At 43.9% G+C, this 22,121-nt stretch overlaps 1 protein-coding gene across 2 annotated transcripts in view; it reads left to right on the top strand.

Moving 5' to 3' along the window:
- Positions 1–22,121, top strand: part of ZFP91 (ZFP91 zinc finger protein, atypical E3 ubiquitin ligase) — a 273,314-nt gene that overhangs the window by 65,838 nt on the left and 185,355 nt on the right. The window lies entirely within an intron of this gene.

The following is a 22,121-nucleotide window of genomic DNA, read 5'->3' on the forward strand; positions in this document are numbered from 1 at the left end:
TCCCACCACCACATGGTGCATGGAACGACCAAACTAATGTAGTGTCCTAAGGGGTTAATCACTTTGAAATTATAAAGTTAAGTATTACAGTGTATAGTCAAGTATATGTAAATTGTTAATGAAAAATGAAAACATATAGTATATGAGAGAAAACAGGAAAGTGCTTTAGGGTATTGGCAAGCTGTGGTATGGGCAGTCTCTGCATGCTCCAGCAATAGAATAAACAATTGGGGACAAAAAGGGTAAAAGCAGGATACAAAAGGACTATATTGGATGAAAATTGGTAACATAAATACTGTAACAGGTTGTGAATAACGGCACAAATTAATTGTCCTAAGTGCAGGTAATACCTGCAAATCTCACTCTCAACCAAGTTTGAGCTAGCACTGTGATCCTGTTTTTTTTTTTTTATAGCTTATGGGGGACATTCAATATGGTATCTTTACCAGTATTGCAGCGTAAAAAAGTTTCAGATTTTGACACATGCCATATTTGCAGCAAAGTTTGAAACTTTTCTCTCTTATCGCCATTTTTCAGAAGTGGCATAAAAAGGGGGCATGGTTAAGTGTCAGAGGGGCGGTGCTAACAGGCATAGCACATTTATCTGCATGTACATGTCGTGAATTTAAGGAAATGTGTCATCAGAAAATGGTTTAAATGACGTTTTTATGTTTAACATATTTTTTAAGAATTTTTGCTAATGTTATTTTTAATTTCCTATGTCAAATATGTATGTTTAAAGGGAACCTGTCATCAACTTTATGCTGCCCGTACTAACAGCAGCATAAGGCAAAGACAGATGAGTTGATTTCCACGGTCTGTCATTTAAAACTTAAAAGTAAGTGGTTGCCGAGAACCAACATCGTAATCATTGCAGATTGGGCGTAGAAAAGAGTCCCAGACACCTGAGAAGAGTCATGGTTATTCATGAACAGTGATGGCCAGTTCGCCCGCGAACACATGCGGGCTGCCATCTTAACTCACAAGTCCGGCGAGGCACAGGTAAGTCCTAACCTGTGCCTGCGCCACTAGCCGGTCTGAAGCAAATGCAGTCACCGGGAGCAGGCAGTTCCGAGAACAGCCGCCGGAGGCCTTCATCGGTCTGTTCTCGGAACTGCCTGCTCCCGTAGACCGCATTTGTTTCAGACTGGCTCGCGGCGCAGGCACAGGTAAGGGCTTACCTATGCATCGCCGGACTTGTGAGTTAAGATGGCAGCCCGCATGTGTTCGCGGGCGAACTGGCCATCACTGTTCATGAATTCCTGCCCACCTGCTTATAATTGACAGTCTTCTAGTTTTCTCCCTTTCACTCTGCCAATCATCAGCAGATGGGTGAGTGTGCAGAAGATTATGAATAACCAGGACTCTTCTCAAGTAGATTTCACTCTTTTCAAGGCCTGCGCTGCAATGATTATGATGCTGGTTCTCACCAACCTCTTACTTTTAGCTCATGAGTGACACACCGCTGAAATCAGCATTTCTGTCACTGTTTAATGCTGCCCTCAGTAAGGTCAGCATAAAGTTGATGACAGATTCCCTTTACACAAAAATCCCCAAATCCTGCAGTTTTCCCACTGGCCACTAAGCCAAATAATAGGGGCTACTTCTTTTTCTGTACAGATCACTTTACTGCAATTACCTGCTTATCTATATACAGAAGTGATATCTTTACAGACAGGATTAGAATGACAGATCAGACAGCCATTCACATTAGGTGATTCACCATTCCCAATTGCCAAAGCTTATCTATTCTTTTCCTTTTCGTCCTCCATGACGGCATTACCATGAGAGAGACCTTCCTCCAACCAGGTGGGACAGGAAGGAAAATTTGACTCTCCTTTGATTCCAACTCAGTGTCTTACTGGACCGACAGCCTAAGAGAATCTAATGATATGCGTGCATACACATATCCCACACATACCATGACTTTGTGCATTCCGCCGGTCAAATGGGCACAGTTTCATTCCCGAATTGCAGCATGCGGTCCTAACAAGCTGGGACAAGTGTCAGGAGTTATTGGAATGTAGGATGTCCATCTCCCCAGTGGTGGCTCAGTCCCTAGATTGGTGGAAATGTCATGATCATTTAAAAAAAGGGGTCTCCTGGGTTATAAAAGATCTGCAGGTGATCACTGCAGACGTGAGCCAGTTGAGTTGGGGTGCTCATTGGCCTTATCATTATTTTCAGGGGGAGTGGTCAGAATCCCAGGCCAGAGTGTCCTGAAATCTAAGAGAGCTGTCTGGGAAACTTTGAAAGATCTTTAGAACTAAAAGGAAAAGGCTTTCGGATAAGATCCAACAACACTTCAGTAATAGCCTATCTGAATCACCAAGGAGGTACAAAAAGTGTGATGTTGCACAAAGGTTGCGAAAAAAAATTTTTGTGAGCAGAGACCTATCTAAGGTCCCTTTCTATGGTTCACTTAAAAGGAGTGCAGAATGTAAATACGGATTTTTTTTAAGCAGGGTCCGTCTATATCTAGGGGAGTGGAGTCTTAGTGCCTTCAAGTAACTGCAAGATGGGGAACTCCTCAGATAGATATTTTTGCTTCAGCCGAGAATATACGTTTTTTTTCTCTCAGTTCAAACGACAATGGAATGGCGGTGAATGCGCTTTCTCTAGCATGGAAATTTCAGCTGGGTTATGCATTTCCTCTTCTGCTCCTGCCCAGTGTGTTGTAAAAGATACTGGAGAGAATGCCAGGTCCTCCTGGTTTTGCCCTTATGGCCCAAAAATAATGGTTCCCTCTTCTGAAGTTAATGTTGATACAAGCACCGTGGATTCTTCCTTGGGCGGCGGATCTTCTTTCACATGGTGCTGTCCTACACCCCTAGGCAGAAGTTTTTCACTTGGCAGCCTAGTTCCTGAAAGGCTAAAACTCAGGTCCAATGTTATCTCTGAACAGGTCATAGATACCATGTCTGCTAGTAGGAAATCAGTGACCTCCAAAATCTATTCCAAAATTTGGAATAAATTTTGCTCATGGTGTATGGAGTGTCATCTGTCATCATAAAAAAATCTCTGTACAGTCTATTCTAGAGTTCCTTCAGACAGGGTTCAATAAAGGGCTATGTCCTAGCACTGAACACCCCTGGATAATACGCCTTTTTAACCCCCTTCTCGACCAGTGCCACAGATGTATAGTGCTTGGCAGGACTTTAAAGATGGCGCATGTCGTAAATGCGGTGGGCACCATAGCCCCCGGGTGCCTGCTGTTTCAAAAGGCAGAGACCCGAGTCTAATGCATGCGATTGATAACATTGATCTCATACGTTTAACCCCTCAGGTGCAAGTTCGTGCTTCTGAGTGTGTAGCGGCTCCCTCTAGCAAAGATCGGGGGAATCTGATAGTGTGTGAAGCAGTCTCTGTACTCCTAAGTGATATTGGGCTGCTGCACATTAGTTCCTGTGGAGAACCTGCCTGTGGCAGGGCTCCATAGGAACACAGTGTAATCCTAATAAACTCAAAAATGCATTTTCTGGTGGGCTAACACGGTACTATGCAATTCTTGCCACACACCTGTGCAGAACAGGAAATCATGACCTATTATTAGGCCTTGTGAGCAGTTTGATAATTGTAGGATTACGGTATATACATTTTCATGATAGATAGATATGGAAAAAAATTAATCTTTAAAATCATCATCAATTTCAAAAAAATATGTTCAATCTAAAAACTTGATGTAAACAATATGCGATTTTTCTGACACACGTTGTTCCATTTAATCCAGTTTATACTGCACACAGCAAGGGATTAACAGCAATGTGCACATATCAATACAGTGTAAAACTTCAAAAAGTTGCCCCATCTTGGAAACTAAACCCTAAAGGAGTTCCCCTAGTGATTGGCTTGACCCCACAGATGTTTAGTAGAATTTTTTAAATTGCGACATGAAATGAAAACATATTTTATTTTCATTACATGTAGGTTTAGCCCCAAATTTTCACAAGTGTTAATAGGAGAAAAAGCACCCACATTTTGTTGCATACTTTTTCTCAAGTACAACAGTACCCTCTGTGCGGTCATAAACTGCTGTCTGGGCACACTGCAGAGTTCAGAAGAGAAAGAGCACCATATGCATTTGAGGCTCTGGGGTTAAATTGCAATTTTTCCATAGCATCACCACAACGGCCATACAAGGAGATTGACCCCTGACCTCTGTAGGGGCAGGAAGCAGAGAAAGGTTCAAATTCCCCCTCTCCCACCACCAAACACCAGTGTTTCCTGTCCCTACAGAGGACAGGGGCGGAGAAAGGTCTCCATGTGCAGCCGCCGTGGAGATGAAGGTCCTGGAATGGATGTGGAGTCGCGTACCTGCTTCGGCGGGACCCCCCTGTCAGCCCGCGGTCTTGTACTAACGTCGGGCAGGGGGGCGAGGGAGAGACTCTCCTCCGGCTGATCTGGGGCCTGCTCCCGGAGCGCCGACGCCACCGGTTTACTAAAGCCACAGCCGGGTTGCGCGCCCAGCGCCATGCGGCGCTATACAAATTAGTCACTTCTGGCCAGCAGTGACGTCACCGGAAGTGACGCGGACGGCCTTCTGATGGCGGTATCCGGAAGAATTCAAATGGATCCCCCTGCTGCAGCGTCCTGTGGTGAGTGTTCACTCTCTCTGCTACCCCTCCAGGATGTCTTTGTCTGAGCACATTGAGGCCTCTACCCTGCCGTCCGTAAGTTCCCCATAGGGGAGAGCTTGTTTCTTCTCTCACCTGGGCACACTATTGTGGATCTTTTCCCTGGTTCTAATGGGCTTTTTTTCTGGCTGTTCCAGACTGCTAAAGATCCGCTGAGAAAGCCCAAGAGATCCTCAAAGTGTATTTCATGCTTACCTGATGACCATCCTAAGAAATTGTGCGGGGACTGCATTGCTAAAATTGTCCGTGAGGAACAGTCGTCCCTCATGGACGAAATTAGATCTATGATGCAGGAAGAGATTAAGTCCTCCTTTGCTGCCATTTCTGCACTGCAAATAGAGAAACCCGCTTTTACGGAGCCCCCCTCCAAACGTCACAAATCAGGCGATTATGTTTCATCTGATTCTGAAGATTATGGTGATTCGGCTTCCTCTTCTAGATATATGGAGGATGAAGATAAACTCTCTGAGCGAGAATTTTCAGAGAGCAGAAGGAAATTTTATTTCTCTTCTGAAGATATGCCTGAGCTTTTAAAAGCAGTTAGGGCTACTATGGGGGTAGAGGAGGTGCTTTCTACTCCGTAAGTACAAGACGAGATGTTCGGAGGTCTCGGGGTGAAGAAGTCCAAAGTCTTCCCTATTAAAGAAAATATCAAGGGGATGATTTTGGATGAATGGGCAGATCCGGAGAAATGGCTAGGAGTTGCCAAATTCTTCCAAAATCGGCTTCTTTTTGATCAGGAAGAGGCTAGGACCTTTAACACTATTCCTAAAATTGACGCCCAGTTAGCTAGGGTCAATAAAAAGACCAGCCTACCATTTGAAGATGCCTCACAGCTCAAAGACTAGTTAGACAGGAAGGTCTATTGAGAAGGACATGGGAGGCGGCCATGTTCACGCTTAAATCAAACATAGCGGCCACATCAGTTGCCAGATCTATGTACGTCTGGCTCTCAGAGTTAGAGAATAGGGCTTCCAGCGATTCCTCAACGACGTAGATTTTGGGTGTCATTCCCCTGTTAAAATCTGCTACCGCCTTCTTAGCGGATGCCTCCGCTGAGTCGGTACTCTTTGCAGCAAGGGATGCGGGTCTGTCCAATGCGGCCCGCCATGCCTTGTGGGTTAAGTGCTGGTCGGGTGACAAGGTGTCGAAATCCAGACTTTGTGCCATTCCGTTTTCTGGGGAGTATGTCTTCGGCCCAGAATTAGACAAAATTTTAGAAAAAGTCTCCGATAAAAAGAAAGGGTTCCGGGAGGAAAAAGTCTATAGGAGGAAGTATCCCTTTCGTGCCCCTTCCAACCAAAGTAAACAATACAGTGGTAAAGGCAAGTAAGGCCGTTTCCGTTATCCCAAAGGGGGTAGAGGTAAAGCTCCCTCCTCTTCCTCCCAAAAAGGAAACGAGAACCAGTGACATCAGGGTAGGGGGGAGATTGAGGATGTTTTTTCCCCGTTGGGAGGAAATATCCTCAAACTCATGGGCTCTGAGGATTATAGAGTCAGGATACAGAATACAGTTCTCAGATCCTCCCCCAAAAAGATTCATAGTCACCAAAATTGCGGTCCCAGACCCCAATCATCCTATTCGCGTGGGCATTCGGGAACTACTCGCAAAAAAGGGATAGTGGCGGAAGTACCACCGTCCGAACAGGGAAAGGGGTTCTATTCTAACCTCTTCCTAGTGAAAAAGAAGGAGGGTTCCTATCGAACAATAATAAACTTAAAGCTCCTGAACAAGTACATTGCCTATCAAAAATTCAGGATGGAGACCCTAAAATCCATAGTTCCTCTGCTCCAGAACAATTCAGTAATGTGTACGGTCGACCTGACCCACGCTTACTATCATGTCCTGATACATCCCAGCTCTCAGCGGTTCCTGAGGTTCGCGGTCAGAGACCATCTGGGCAGAATTCTCCACTTTCAATTCACCTCTCTCCCCTTCGGCATATCTTCAGCCCCTCGGGTTTTTACAAAACTAATGATCGAGGTATGCCTATTTAAGGAAGGAAGGTCTGACAGTTTTTCCGAACTTAGACGATTTTCTGATCTCAAACAGTTCTGCTCTCCTTCTGCAGAGAGATCAGAATTTCTTCCGTCAGACCCTGGAGGGATTAGGTTGGGTAATCAACATAGGAAAGTCATAGTTAAAACCGACAACAAGGATCCAGTTCTTTCATTCTGGACTCCCAGAGACAGCTAACTTGTTTGCCTCTGAGCAAGATACAAGACATCCAAAAGAGAATCTCCATCTTCAACTCCAAGATGTCCTACTCCATCAGGGACTCAATGAGTCTCTTAGGGATCCTTACATCCTGCATACCATCTGTTCAGTGGTGCCAGATCCACTTCTAAACCCTGCAGATGTGGATCCTCAGGGTCTGGGACAGAAGGGAGTCTTCCCTAGACCAAAAGGTGATCATCCCCTCAAAGGATAAAAACCTCCCTCTTTTGGTGGAAAAACAGGCTCAATATCTCCATGGTGGTGACGTGGGCAAAGAATCCCTACACTATGGGGCAGACCAGCAATAGATCTCTTTGCCACTCGGGTAAACTCAAAATGTCAGTTTTTTGTTCCCTAAAGCCCAGAGACAGCCCGAAATTTCTGGATGCATTCTCTTTCAGATGAAATCGAGGTCTTTATTACGTTTTCCCTCCTCTTCCGCTAATCCCGAGGGCGGTACAGAAAATCATTCAGGACAGGACTTCAGTCATACTAGTAACGCCATACTGGCCGAAGAAGAGCTGGTTCCCAATCTTGTGGAACCTTGCCAGCGAGGATCCTTGGATCCTGCCAAAGAGGAGAGACATCCTTCACCAAGGTCCGATTCTTTACCCAGACCCTGACTTCCTCAACCTAGCAGCCTGGATCCTGAGACCCAAATTCTAAGGCGTCAGGGACTATCGGATGCAGTAATTTCCACCCTCAAAGCCTCCAGAAAGAAAGTCACCTTTTCAATCTACCTGAAGATCTGGAAACGGTTCTGCTCGTGGTCAGGTTTACCCTTGCCAAATACCTCCGCTCCAAATATCCAAATAATTCTAGACTTCTTACAAAAAGGATTTGACATGGGGTTGAGACCATCCACACTCAAAGTCCAGGTATCAGCCCTCAGTTGCTTTTATGACACCGAATTGGCAAATCATAGGTGGATAAGGCGATTCATGAAGGCAATATCGAGGTTACGTCTGACTCTAATGTCCCCACCTGGGATTTAAATATTTTCCTTAGGGGACTATCACCTCCTCCATTTGAGCCTCTGAGTGACTGCTCCTTGAAACTAAAATCTTTCAAGACCGCATTCCTGGTGGCCATCACCTCAGCCAGAAGAATCAGTGAGCTACAAGCACTATCGATTAGAGAGCCCTACCTACAGATCCTGGACGACAGGATAATTCTAAAACTAGATCCGTGTTTTCTACCGAAAGTGGTTTCGAAGTTTCATAAAGACCAGGAGATCACTCTACCTTCACTGTTTAACAACCCGTCTAATGATTGGGAATCTACCCTTCATTCGCTTGATGTTAGACGGGCAGTTCTTGATTACTTAGAAACCACAAAAGATTTCAGGAAGCCTCTTTATCCAGTTTGGAGGAAGAAACAAGGGTCAGAAAGTTTCCAAGTCCTCCATTGCCAGATGGATCAAAGCCACCATTGCTTCTTGTTATTCCTTACAGAATCTATCTTGCCCTGATAATATCAAAGCCCATTCTACTAGGGCAATGTCGTTTTCTCAAGCAGAAAGAGCGGGTGTCTCCCTTGAGGAGATCTGTAAGGCAGCCACTTGGTCCAGCATCCATACTTTTGCCAAACATTATAGATTGGACCTTTTCAAAAAACCCGATATGTCTTTTAGACAAAAAGTCCTTCAGACTGTGTCCCCCCCTTAAATTCATATTTGGTATACCTCCTTTTATGGCCGTCGTGGTGATGCTATGGAAAGCCGGAATTAGTACTTACCGGTAATTCATTTTCCATGAGATCACCACGACGGCCCATATTTCCCTCCCTTTTCGTTACTTTGGGGTTGATATGAAGAAATATCTTCTCCTGTTTTTTTTTTTTTCACGTGTGTATCCACCACCTTTTACTCTGGTATTTTGGAAGCACTGGTGTTTGGTGGTGGGAGGGGGGTATTTGAACCTTTCTCTGCTTCCTGCCCCTACAGAGTTCAGGGGTCCATCTCCTTGTATGGCCGTCGTGGTGATCTCATGGAAAATGAATTATCGGTAAGTACTAATTCTGGCTTTTCATTGCCCAATATGCTGTGCCCAGCTTATACCATCTGAGGCTCACACCACATTTCTTAGATTGGTAGGTGGTTTCTACTAGCTACGGAAATGCCCAAAATGTGGACATAAGCTGTCTTATGGGAACACAGCAATGCTCAGAAAGGAAGGAGTGCCATTTGTCTTTTGGAGCACTGATTTTGCTTGAATGGTTTTCAGGTGCTACATCACATTTGCAGAGACTCTGAGGTACCTGTACAGTGAAAATCCCAAATAAGTGACCCTATTTTGAAAACTATGCCCCTGAAGGAATTTTTCAAGGGGTGAAATGAGCATTTTGACATCACATGTATTTTGCAGAAATGAATGAGAAAGGGACCGAGCAAATGAAAATTGCAAGTTTTTCACAGATATGGCATTTAAGTCCCCAATATTTTGTGCCCAGCTTGTGACACCTGAGACTCACACAGCACGCCTTAACGGAAATGTGTCACCAAAATGTTTATCTTCCAGTTCACATATCCTTTTTACTAATCAGTTTTTATTTTCCGATTTATTTATTCTATTTTCTGAACATTATTATACCGGCTCCCATTCTTCCTGAGCTGTTCTTAACAGCATTTAGTAATCATTAAAAATAGCTTTACAGCAGCCCCATGGTCCATAGACACAATAGTCTAGAGGGGACCTCATTGACTTCTAAGGGAGAGTTTTCTAGTCATGCTCTGTGACATGTGCAGAGGCAATTGTACAAGGAAAGAATGGATAAACTTTGACAATCACATGCTGTAAATGGTAGATCCTGTTTTATTTATACAGAGAGTTGATATAATTTCAGGCAGGATTAACTCTTTCAGTACCGATCCACTTTTCACCTTAAATCCTAGGCCTATTTTTGCAAATCTGACATGTCACTTTATATGGTAATAACTATGGAACGTTTTTTTCTTATCCAAGCCATTCTGAGATACATTTGAGTCAATATGTTTTACCTTTATTTACTGAAAAATCCCCAAATTTGCGAAAATTCCCCAAACCATTTTTACCTAATGTAAACCACCCACAAATGACCCCATTTTAGAAACTGCACCGTCAAATTATTCAAAACTGATGTTACAAACTTTGTTAACCCTTGAGGTGTTCCACAAGAATTTAATGAAAATGAAGGTGAATTTTTTATTTATTTTTTTGTAGATTTTTTATGTTAATCCATTTTTTCTTGCAACACAGCAAGGGTTAACAGCAACATAAACCTCAATATACATTACTCTGATTCTTCAATTTACAGAAATACCCCATATGTGGTAGTAAACTGCTGTCGGGGCAGTGGTCAGAAGGAATGGAGCGCCATGTGGTTTTAGGAGGCAGAGTTTGCTAGAATGGTTTTTGGGCACCATTTTGTATTTGAAGAGACCTTGAAGTACCCCTACAGTGGAAACACTCAAAAAGTGAAGAGACCCTGAGTATTGAAGCTGCAATTCTTATTTTGCACAACATAAGAAATGAGCAACACTGTACAAATAATGGATTGTTCAGAAGTTAAAAAAAATTATTTTGTAGGCTCAAATATGGGCTTCAAAATCATAAAAAAATAAATAAATGTAGAAATTAAAATTAAAAAAATATTAACCCCTTAAGGACCCACGTCTTACATGTACGGCGCTGGTGGACGTGACTTAACCCCTTAAGGACACAGCCTTTTTACACCTTAGGACCAGGGCATTTTTTGCAAATCTGACCAGAGTCCCTTTAAGTGCTGATAACTTTAAAACGCTTTGACTTATCCAGGCCGTTCTGAGATTGTTTTTTCGTCACATATTGTACTTCATGACACTGGTAAAATGAAGTCAAAAAAATTATTTTTTTTGCACAAAAAAATACCTAATTTAACAAAAATTTGGAAAAATTTGCTAATTTCAAAGTTTCAGTTTCTCTACTTCTGTAATACATAGTAATACCCCCAACAATTGTGATGACTTTACATTCCCCATATGTCTACTTCATGTTTGAATTGTTTTGGGAATGATATTTTATTTTTTGGGGATGTTATAAGGCTTAGAAATTTAGAAGCAAAGCTTGAAATTTTTCAGAAATTTACAAAAACTAAATTTTTAGGGACCAGTTCAGGTCTCAAGTCACTTTGCGAGGCTTACATAATAGAAACCACCCAAAAATGACCCCATCTAAGAAACTACACCCCTCAAGGTATTCAAAACTGATTTTGCATACGTTGTTAACCCTTTAGGTGTTGCACAAGAGTTATTGGCAAATGGGGAGGAAATTTGAGAATTTTATTTTTTTGCCTAATTTTCCATTTTAACCCATTTTTTCCACTAACAAAGCAAGGGTTAACATCCAAACAAGACTGTATCTTTATTGCCCTGACTCTGCTGTTTACAGAAACACCCCATATGTGGCCGTAAACTACTGTACGGCCACACAGCGGGGCGTAGAGGGAAAGGTGCGCCGTTTGGTTTTTGGAAGGCTGATTTTGCTGGACTGTTTTTTTTGACACCATGTCCCATTTAAAGCCCCCCTGATGCACCCCTAGATTATAAACTCCATAAAAGTGACCCCATCTAAGAAACTACACCCCTCAAGGTATTCAAAACTGATTTTACAAACTGTGTTAACCCTTTAGGTGTTGCACAAGATTTAATGGAAAATAGAGATACAATTTCAAAATTTCACTTTTTTGGCAGATTTTCCATTTTAATATTTTTTTTCCAGTTACAAAGCAAGGGTTAACAGCCAAACAAAACTCATTATTTATGGCCCTAATTCTGTAGTTTACAGAAACACCCCATATGTGGTCGTAAACAGCTGTACGGGCACACGGCAGGGCGCAGAAGGAAAGGAATGCCATACGGTTTTTGGAAAGCAGGTTTTGCTGGACTGTTTTTTTTTACACCATGTCCCATTTGAAGCCCCCCTGATGCACCCCTAGAGTAGAAACTCCAAAAAAGTGACCCCATTCTAGAAACTAAGGGATAGGGTGGCAGTTTTGTTGGTACTAGTTTAGGGTACATATGATTTTTGGTTGCTCTATATTACACTTTTTGTGCGGCAAGGTAACAAGAAATAGCTTTTTTATAGAGCAGGTTGGTACGGACGCGGCGATACCTAATATGTATACAATTTTTTTTATTTATGTAATTTTTACACAATAATTTAATTTTTAAAACAAAAAAAATGTTTTAGTGTCTCCATAGTCTAAGAGCCATAGTTTTTTCAGTTTGTGGGCGATTATCTTAAGTAGGGTCTCATTTTTTGCGGGATGAGATGACGGTTTGATTGGCATCTATTTTGGGGTGCATATGACTTTTTGATTGCTTGCTATTACACTTTTTGTGACGTAAGATGACAAAAAATTGCTTTTTTTACACCGTTTTTATTTTTATTTTTTTACGGTGGTCATCTGAGGGGTTAGATCATGTGATATTTTTATAGAGCCGGTCGATACGGACGCGGCGATACCTAATATGTATACTTTTTTTTATTTATGTAAGTTTTACATAATGATTTCATTTTTAAAACAAAAAAAATCATGTTTTAGTGTTTCCATAGTCTAAGAGCCATAGTTTTTTCAGTTTTTGGGCGATTATCTTGGGTAGGGTATGATTTTCTCATCTTGCGGGGTGAGATGACGGTTTGATTGTTACAATTTTGGCGTACATGCGACTTTTTTGATCACTTTTATTACCTTTTTTGGGAAGTAAGGTGGGCAAAATTTCAATTTGATCATAGTTTTTTATTTTTTATTTTTATGGCGTTCACCGTTCGGGTAAAGTAACATGACCGTTTTATAGATCAGGTCGTTACGGACGCGGCGATACCAAACATGTGTAGGGAATTTTATTTTTTTCATTTTTAATCAGTGATAAATGTGTTTTTTGATTTTTACTTTTTTTTCACTTTTATTCACTTTTTTTTTGACCCAGACCCACTTGGTTCTTGAAGATCAAGTGGGTCTGATGTCTGTATAATACAGTACAATACAATATATATTGTACTGTACTGTATTTTACACTTTGTCTGAACAGATCTATGCCTTTTAGCACAGATCTGTTCAGCACCATGGACAGCAGGACGCCTGAGACGGCGTCCTGTTGCCATGGGAACCTTCCCCGTCTGCTCAGTACTGCTCAGAACTGCGCAGACGGGGAAGGGTAAGGAGGGGATCTGTCGGGGGGCTCTCTCCCTCCCCATCGGGGGGCTGCAAAGGCACAGCAGCCCCCCGATGGGAGAGGGAGGGAGCTCCCTGTGCTGTTAACCTTTTCCATACAGCGGTCCGTACGGACCGCTGTATGGAAAGGGTTAAACGGCTGACATCGCATCGCAGATGTCAACCGTTTATACCAGGGTGCCAGCAATGTGCTGGCACCCTGGTATACCCACTAGAAGCCAACGATTATACAAGGGGAGGCGGGCGGGGGATCGCGATCCCGCCTGCCGCACCGCCCGCCTCCCGCGCCGCCCCCACCCCTCCCCCTGCACCTCCCGCCACCATAAAATCATTCGGGGGTGCAGGGGGGGGGGGGTGAATAAAACGTTATTTTAGACATATAAAGTTTCTGATCCGCGGGGATCAGAAAATGCAGAAATCGCAGCAAACCGCAGGTCTGAATTGACCTGCGGTTTGCCGCGATCGCCGACATGGGAGGGTCACGGGACCCCCCCGCGCATTTAGCCTAGGTGCCTGCTCAATGATTTGAGCAGGCATCGGGTTCCGATCACGTACATGTACGCCCTGTGTCCTTAAGTACCAGGGCACAAGGGCGTACCTGTACGCCCTATGTCCTTAAGAGGTTAAGGACCAGCGCTGTACATGTATGGCAGGCTGATCAGCGACAGGGGTCCGACAGTCACCGGACCCCTGCTGTATGCACCGGAATCGGTGAAAACACTGATGTCGGCGCATTTAAGGATAACTGTCACATTTAGACCCTAATTTCAATTTTCATATATGTAGTTACTAATAACATGATATTCCAGAATCAGTTACTATTAGACTGACTTACCCCATATTTAATAAGATTCAGCCCTTAGCAACCAGTCTGCATAAAACTGCAATTTCACTATTCAGTTAAGATGGCCGCCACTGCCCTCACCCTGAGGCTAATCCCGCCTACCCACACTAGCCAGTAACAATAGCCCCCCAAAAGTGTATGTAACCAGAGCCCTCCCCCCTAAAGGGTTAATCTCCTGCAGCACAAAGGGGTCCTCTTACCACATGTTGCTTTCATTTATACACTGAGTAGACGGCAGATCTCCCTTCCCTGCTCTGCGCTGATTCAACTCTACTTCTCCAGCTCTGCTGAGTGAGGGAGCGTCTGCCAAGCGCAGGGACAGGTAGAAGTGCACACAGCCCAGGCACTGTTATCAGCTGCTGGGGAGGACCTGGCTTTAATCATTTACTTACAGTCCCTGGCTGTCAGTAATGTGAGCCTGCACGCTGCTCCGTCTTAGACGGACCATGCCTAGCAACCCTATTTTAAGCACAGTTAAAAGTAGGCAGTACAGGGAACAAAAATGTGGAATTAAGGGGTAATTAAATACAAAGTGAAAAGTTGAAATAGGGCCACCAAGGTGATATTAATCACCACAATCCAATACTCCCAAAAAAAAAATTACGACTATATACTTTAACCCTTGCACTGCTGCGGTGACCGCGGCATGTGCGGTATCCTGCCGGGTCCAGGGTGGCCATCAGGTCCCGACGCTGCTGTGACGGGGACCCGATGGCAGGAAAGGCAACCCGATGCCCTATGGATCTCACAGGCATGAAGCTGTAAGTTTATTACACTGTGTAATACATTTACAGCCAATGCATTACAATACCGTACAAGTATTGTAATGCATTGTAAAGGTGATCGGACCCCCAGAAGTTGAAGTTCCTTTCCCAAAATAAACATATAAAATTGTAAAAAAAATAGAAAAACAGACATATTTGGTATCGCTGCGTCCGTAACGACCAGCTCTATAAAAATATCACATGACCTAACTCCTCAGGTTACATCACTAAAAGTGCAACACCAAGCAATCAAAAAGGCTTATGCCCCCAAAATGCCCCCCCCCCCCCCCCAAAAAAAAAAACTATGGCTTTCAGAATATGGAGACACTAAAAAAATCTTTTTTTTTTTTTCAAAAATGCTTTATTATGTAAAACTGAAACAAGCGAGAGGGGTGGCCAAAGGCACAGTGGGCCGGACTGTTGGCCCCCTTCCTTTCAGGAGAACCCCAAAAGGCATATTTTGACCTGGAGAATCATGATGCTATGGACTATGTTATGCTAAAAAAGGAGATCCTTACTAGCCTTGGTGTTACTCTTTCGGTCCGTGCACAGCGTGTGCACAACTGGGACTACAGTATGGATAAACCTCCACGTTCCCAAATGCACGATCTCATACACCTGACCAAGAAGTGGTTGCAGCCGGAGTTCCTGACAGGCCCTCAGATGGTGGAACGGGTTGTGATGGACTGGTACTTAAGGGCCCTCCCCGTTACCTTGCGCAAGTGGGTGAGCCATGGTGACCCCAAGAATGCTGACCAGTGGAGATGGTGGAGAGGTACACATCCGCAGAGGAGCTACTGAGTCTGCCACAGCGCCCCCCAGCCCCGCAGCAGAGATCTCCAGGACTACCTGGTAAGACTGTTCTAAGGGAAAAGGGGGCTGGCAGAAGTGATATATCTGTGGGTGCAAGTGGAGAGACTGGACGCCCAGGCTCTAGAAGCTGGCAAGCCGTGCCAGGGAGGTCTGTGGCCTATAAGAGACTTAATAGGGACTTAATAAAATGTTTCAGATGTCAAATGCCAGGTCATGTTGTTGCCAATTGCCCAATGTATGGTGAACCAATGCAATGTGATGCCTCATATATAAACCGCCGTTTATCACTGTATGCTCAGCCTGCGTGTGTGGCATTACCAAATACTGGGGGGGGAGAAACAAATGTGTGTTATTACGGTGGAAGGTAAAGATGTGAGTGCCTTGTTGCACTCAGGCAGTCTGGTCACCCTAGTAAAAACGGATTTGGTAAACCTCAGGAAATGGCAAACGAAAGCCATTGCGGTAACCTGCATACATGGAGACACCCGTAATTATCACACTGCTGTGGTAGATGTAAATACCCGGTTCGGGGCAGGAAAATTTATGGTTTGTTTAGTGCCTAGGTTAATGCATGATGTCATCATGGTGCGGGATTTCCCAAATTTCTGGCAGCTATGGGAACATAAACTTTCAAATGCCTGTCAGGAAGGAGATGGCCCACCACTGGGTACCGAGAGGTGTGGGTATTTAAGAGAGACTTCTGTTGATGGTGAATCGTTTCCCTTGTCTGTCATGGTGGGGGAGCCTGAGGTCTCTGACCATAGTGATGGGATAGAAGAGGGTCAGAGCAGTCCAGAGAGGGAACACTCCCTTAATGACAATTTGCCAGACCTGGCAGTACGGAAAGAGCAATTTGGTGCTGAGCAATTAAGATCCCAGCCTTACTAGAGCCAGGGAAAATGTGAAGTCTATTGATGGTAAACTGGTGGAACCGGACGGCAGACTTTGTTTCCCGCATATGGCTGTGAAACATGACTTATTGTATCAGGTGGTAAAAAGGGGAGAGTATCTGGTGGAACAACTGGTGGTTCCTAAAGTGTACCGACAAACGGTACTAGATATTGCTCATGGTCACCTTATGGGGGGGCATTTGGGAGCTGAAAAGACTACAGACAGAGTCCTTCAAAGGTTCTTTTGGCCTGGGGTCCATAAAGATGTTAAAGACTATTGTGACACCTGCCCCGAGTGCCAAATTTCGGCTCCTAGGCCACACTATCGTAGTTCCCTGGTACCTCTACCAATCATTGAGATACCATTTGAGAGAATAGCCATGGATCTGGTGGGGCCCCTTGTAAGATCTGCTCGAGGCCACCAACATATTCTCGTAATCATGGACTACGCTACTCGTTACCCGGAAGCTATACCCTTACGTAATACGTCATCCAAGGCCATAGCTAAAGAGTTGGTGCCGGTGTTCAGTCGCGTGGGGACTACCAAAAGAGATCCTAACAGATCATGGTACCCCCTTTATGTCACGCATCATGAAGGAGTTATGTAAACTGTTCAAAGTTAAACAGCTGCGTACCTCTGTCTACCATCCACAGACTGATGGACTGGTAGAGAGATTTAATAAAACTCTAAAAGCCATGCTTAAAAAAGTGGTAGACAAAGATGGGAAAAACTGGGATTTCCTTCTCCCCTATCTTATGTTTGCCCTCCGTGAAGTGCCCCAGTCCTCTACAGGCTACTCCCCATTTGAGTTGCTATATGGTCGCCACCCTAGGGGTCTGCTAGATATAGCAAAAGAAACTTGGGAAGAAGAAGCTACCCCCTATAGAAGTGTCATAGAACATGTGGCACAAATGCAAGATCGTATATCTGCGGTGATGCCTATTGTATGAGAACATATGGCCCAGGCTCAGGGGGCACAACAAAGGGTGTATAACCGCAGTGCCAGAGTACGTACCTTTGCGCCAGGTGACCGGGTTTTGGTACTTATCCCTACGGTAGAGAGTAAATTCCTGGCTAACTGGCAAGGCCCCTTTGAGGTGATAGAGAAAGTAAATGAGGTAAACTATAAAATCCGTCAACCAGGTAAGAGGAAGCCTGAGCAAATATACCACGTCAATCTTATAAAACCGTGGAAAGATCGACTATCACTTGCGGCTGACACCTCCTTCCCACCAGAGCAGAGGTGCTCTGGGAAGCCCCTGTTGCCAGAGGTAACAGTACCCGACTCCCTGGCCAAGACACAAAAGGTAGAAGTGCAGGGGTTCCTCTTTAAGAATAGGGATTTTTTCTCGGAGATCCCAGGTCGCACCTCTGTCATAAAACAGGACATCATTACAGAACCAGGGAAAAGGGTTAAGCTGCGACCCTACAGAATACCAGAGGCCAGGAGAGGGCTTATCTCTGAAGAGGTGAGGAAAATGTTGGAACTTGGGGTAATTGAAGAGTCCCATAGCCAGTGGTCCAGTCCTATAGTTCTGATCCCCAAACCAGATGGCAGCTGGAGGTTTTGCAATGACTTCCGGAAGTTGAACACCATATCTAAGTTTGATGCTTACCCAATGCCCCGTGTTGATGAGCTCATTGACAAGCTCGGAAATGCCAGGTATATAACCACTCTAGACCTAACCAAGGGATACTGGCAAATTCCCCTGACAAATGAGGCCAAAGAGAAAACTGCCTTTGCCACTCCTGATGGGTTGTTTCATTATGTGGTCTTGCCGTTTGGTTTGCATGGAGCCCCTGCAACCTTCCAGAGGGTGATGGATAAGATTTTAAGCCCCCACAGCCGCATATCTGGATGACATCATCATTCAAAGTCCAGACTGGGAATCCCATCTACCTAGGGTGCAGGCGGTTATCAATTCCCTGTGTGAGGCAGGCTTCACAGCCAATCCCCAAAAATGTGCCATTGGTCTTGAAGATGCTAAGTATCTAGGTTATATCATAGGCCGAGGCCTAGTAAAGCCCCAGTTAAACAAAATCGGAGCCATACAAAGATGGCCTCAATCGGTAAACAAGAAGCAAGTCCGTGCCTTCTTGGGGATTACAGGCCATTATCGGCCATTTATACCTAATTTTGCTTCCCTTGCAGCCCCATTAACGGACCTGACAAAAGGGAAAGACTCTGTCATGATCAAGTGGTCACAAGAGGCGGAAAAATCATTTCAGACTCTAAAAACCCTCCTGTGCGCTCAGCCAGTGCTGATAACCCCAGACTTTAAGAAAGGATTTGTCCTACAGAAGGATGCGTCTGAGGTGGGACTGGGGGCAGTACTGTCACAGGTATGGGATGGAGAAGAACACCCTGTACTGTATCTGAGCAGGAAACTTAATGACCATGAGCAAAAATATGCAATTGTGGAAAAAGAGTGCCTCGCTATTAAATGGGTGCCTCCGCTACTATTTGCTTGGCCGTCACTTTGAATTGGTCACGGATCATGCTCCCTTAAAATGGATGTGTGAGAATAAGGAAAAAAATAGGAGGGTAACAAGATGGTTCTTAGCCCTGCAAGAGTACCAGTTTACCGTAAAGCACAGGCCAGGGACCCAAATGGGAAATGCAGATGCCTTGTCACGTGTACATTGTCTGATGTCCAGATGTGTTCCAGCCCCGGGTCTGAAACAGGGGGGGATGATATGTGGCGGAGTGTCTGGAGAAGTAGTGGACGGGGTGTATGTATGCCCATGATTCCTCACTTCTGTCATTTAAAAGCAACCAGGGAAATGTTCAGGAGAGGTCTCTGCAATTTGGGTCTGCATAAAACCTGTTTTTAGGGCCGGTGTTGCTGGAGTGGGGAGAGAAGGGTGGGCCCCACTCCATCCGGACAGTCTGGGTTTTGGGCTGTCAGGTAATTACTCCTCAGGTGTGCTAGCCTGATATAAGGCTTAGAATGCAGACACAGCTCTCTCAGCCTGGGAACAGGTTACCTGCATGGGGCCTGTGAGAGTACTTCAAGAGGTACGGACTTTGCTATTTTGTTTGGGTGCTTGGTATTAGGCCGGCACTTGGTCAGGGAGGTTTCATGCTATATAGTTAGAGCCGGACAGGCTTAGGATTTTTGTTTGTTATATTTTATGTTCTGTACCTCAACCTGACAATAAAACTGGCTGAGGTCAGTTAAACGAAGTTCCTGCCGTGTGGACTGTAACTGCTTCGGTCTGCCTGCTAAACTGTGCCTGTCTACCCAGGAGACGACAGCCCCGCTACCTAATCCCTTACATTTGTTACTGGTAAAAATGGATTAAAATTGAAAATCTGCCAAAAAGTGAAATTCTGAAATTTCATCTACATTTTCCTTTAATTCTTGCAAAAAGCTGGAGGGCCGCGATGCGTGAGTTGAACACATTGCACCCGCACTGAATTCCGACCTATTCATTTCTATGGGGCTGTTCACATGAGCGGTGATTTTCACGTATCCCTTGTGCGTTGCGTGAAAATCGCAGCATGCTCTATATTCTGCGTTTTTCACATAACGCAGGCCCCATAGAAATGAATTGGGGTTGCGTGAAAATCGCGATTTTCACGCACGGTTGCTAGGAGACGATCGGGATGGAGACCCGATCATTATTATTTTCCCTTATAACATGGTTATAAGGGAAAATAATAGCATTCTGAATACAGAATGCATAGTAAAATAGCGCTGGAGGGGTTAAAAAAATAATAATAATAATTTAACTCACCTTAGTCCACTTGTTCGCGCAGCTCGGCTTCTCTTTTGTCCCCTTCTTTGCTGATTGTAGGAACAGGACCTGTGGTGACGTCACTCCGGTCATCACATGATCTTTTACCATGGTGATGGATCATGTGATGACCGGAGTGACGTCACCAGAGGTCCTGTTCCTCCACACAGCTAAGATGAAGACCTAAGGAGATGCCGGGCTGCGCGATCAAGTGGATTAAGGTGAGTTAAATTATTTTTTATTTTTGATAACCCCTCCAGCGCTATTGTACTATGCATTCTGTATTCAGAATGCTATTATTTTCCCTTATAACCATGTTATAAGGGAAAATAATACAATCTACAGAACACCGATCCCAAACATGCGTGATTTTTCTCACGCGAGTGCAAAACGCATTACAATGTTTTGCACTCGCGCGGAAAAATCGCGCATATTCCCGCAACGCACCCGCACCTTTTCCCGCATCGCCCGTCTGAAAGAGGCCTTAAAGTGACTTCAGACCTCAACTGGTCCTTAAAAAGTGGGTTTTGGAAATTGTCTTAAACATTTTAAGAATTGCTTCTAAAATTCTGAGCATTCTAACATCCTAAAAAAATAAAATGACATTTCCAAAATGAGGCCAACATAAAGTAGACACAAGGGGAATGTTAAGTAATAAATATTTCATGAGGTATCACTTTCTGTTCTAAAAGCAGAGAAATAGAAATTTTGAAAATTGCAAATTTTTCTAAATTTTTTGATTATTTTAGGTGAAATATATCGACTCAAATCTACCACTTTCATGAAGTACAATGTGTCTTGAGAAAACAATCTCAGAATGTCTTGGATAAGTAAAAGCATTCCAGAGTTATTACAACATAACGTGACACATGTCAGATTTGCAAAATTACGCTCTGTCACAAAGGGGGAAATGTCCCGGATGTGAAGTGGTTATGGTGAAAGGGTCCTGAAGGGGTTAAAGTTTAAATCACCCCCCTTTCCGTAGAATAAAAAAAATAACAAAATATATAAACAACATGGGCATCACCATGCACGAAACCGCCCGTACTATTAAAATATACAAATATTGCTTCTCTTACCCAAAAAAAGTAATAAAATGTGATGGTATCAATCAAAACTACAGATAGTCCCACAAAAAAAAGAACTCCCACACAGCTCAGTAGATATAACCATTAAAAAAAGTTATGGGGGTCAGAATATGGTGATGTAAAAAAATTTTTTTTTTCAAAGTTTACATTTATTTTAGACATAAAAAAAACTATGGAATATGTACGAAATGAGGGGGCACTCACATACGGGAAACACTGGACGATTAGGTAAATGTGATTTAATATTCTAAAAACAGACCCCTAAAATTTACATAAGAAAATATACTGTAACAACCTATAAATTACATATATATGAATCCTAATAGCACATTGGTATAGCGTGCTGGCGTAAAATGCTGTTATGCGTGGTATCACATACAGTCCATATAGGCAATCTCCCAATTCAAATATATATTCGCCAGTCTATAGAGAAATAAAGTCCATACAAACAGTGTCTCAATTGATATGGAAGAATGACCGCACAATGTGTTCCAATAATAATAGTGGTGTGAGATATCCGGAAAATCACACCAGTAATTTAGAACACTATGTCCAATTACGATAGACCATGGGAGTCCAATATTCAAAGATCAGTTGAACACGTTGGGATGAACTTCCCAGTTACTTACAGTGTCCAGCCGCTTATGCTGACCCGGTCTCTCTCCTCCTTACTGCTAGGCCGCAGTGTATAGTTACCCAGGTGGCCGTGCCTGGCCGACCGTGGCGTCCCACGTGACCTGGTGATCTGGGGTTCCGGGCGGACGCTTTGATGACGTCACTGCTGTGCGGCGGCAATTTCAAATTCGGAAGTCAATCTTTGGCGCTTACAGCTAGATATCCAATTTCTTTGGTCTTTTGCTTGAATCCACGCTCACTCTGTAATGCCAGACGCGTTTCAGGGTCTTACACCCCTTCCTCAGTGGCCACCGAGTGAGT

This window comes from Bufo bufo, chromosome 6 (genome assembly GCF_905171765.1).
Source record: "Bufo bufo chromosome 6, aBufBuf1.1, whole genome shotgun sequence".
NCBI lineage: Eukaryota > Metazoa > Chordata > Amphibia > Anura > Bufonidae > Bufo > Bufo bufo.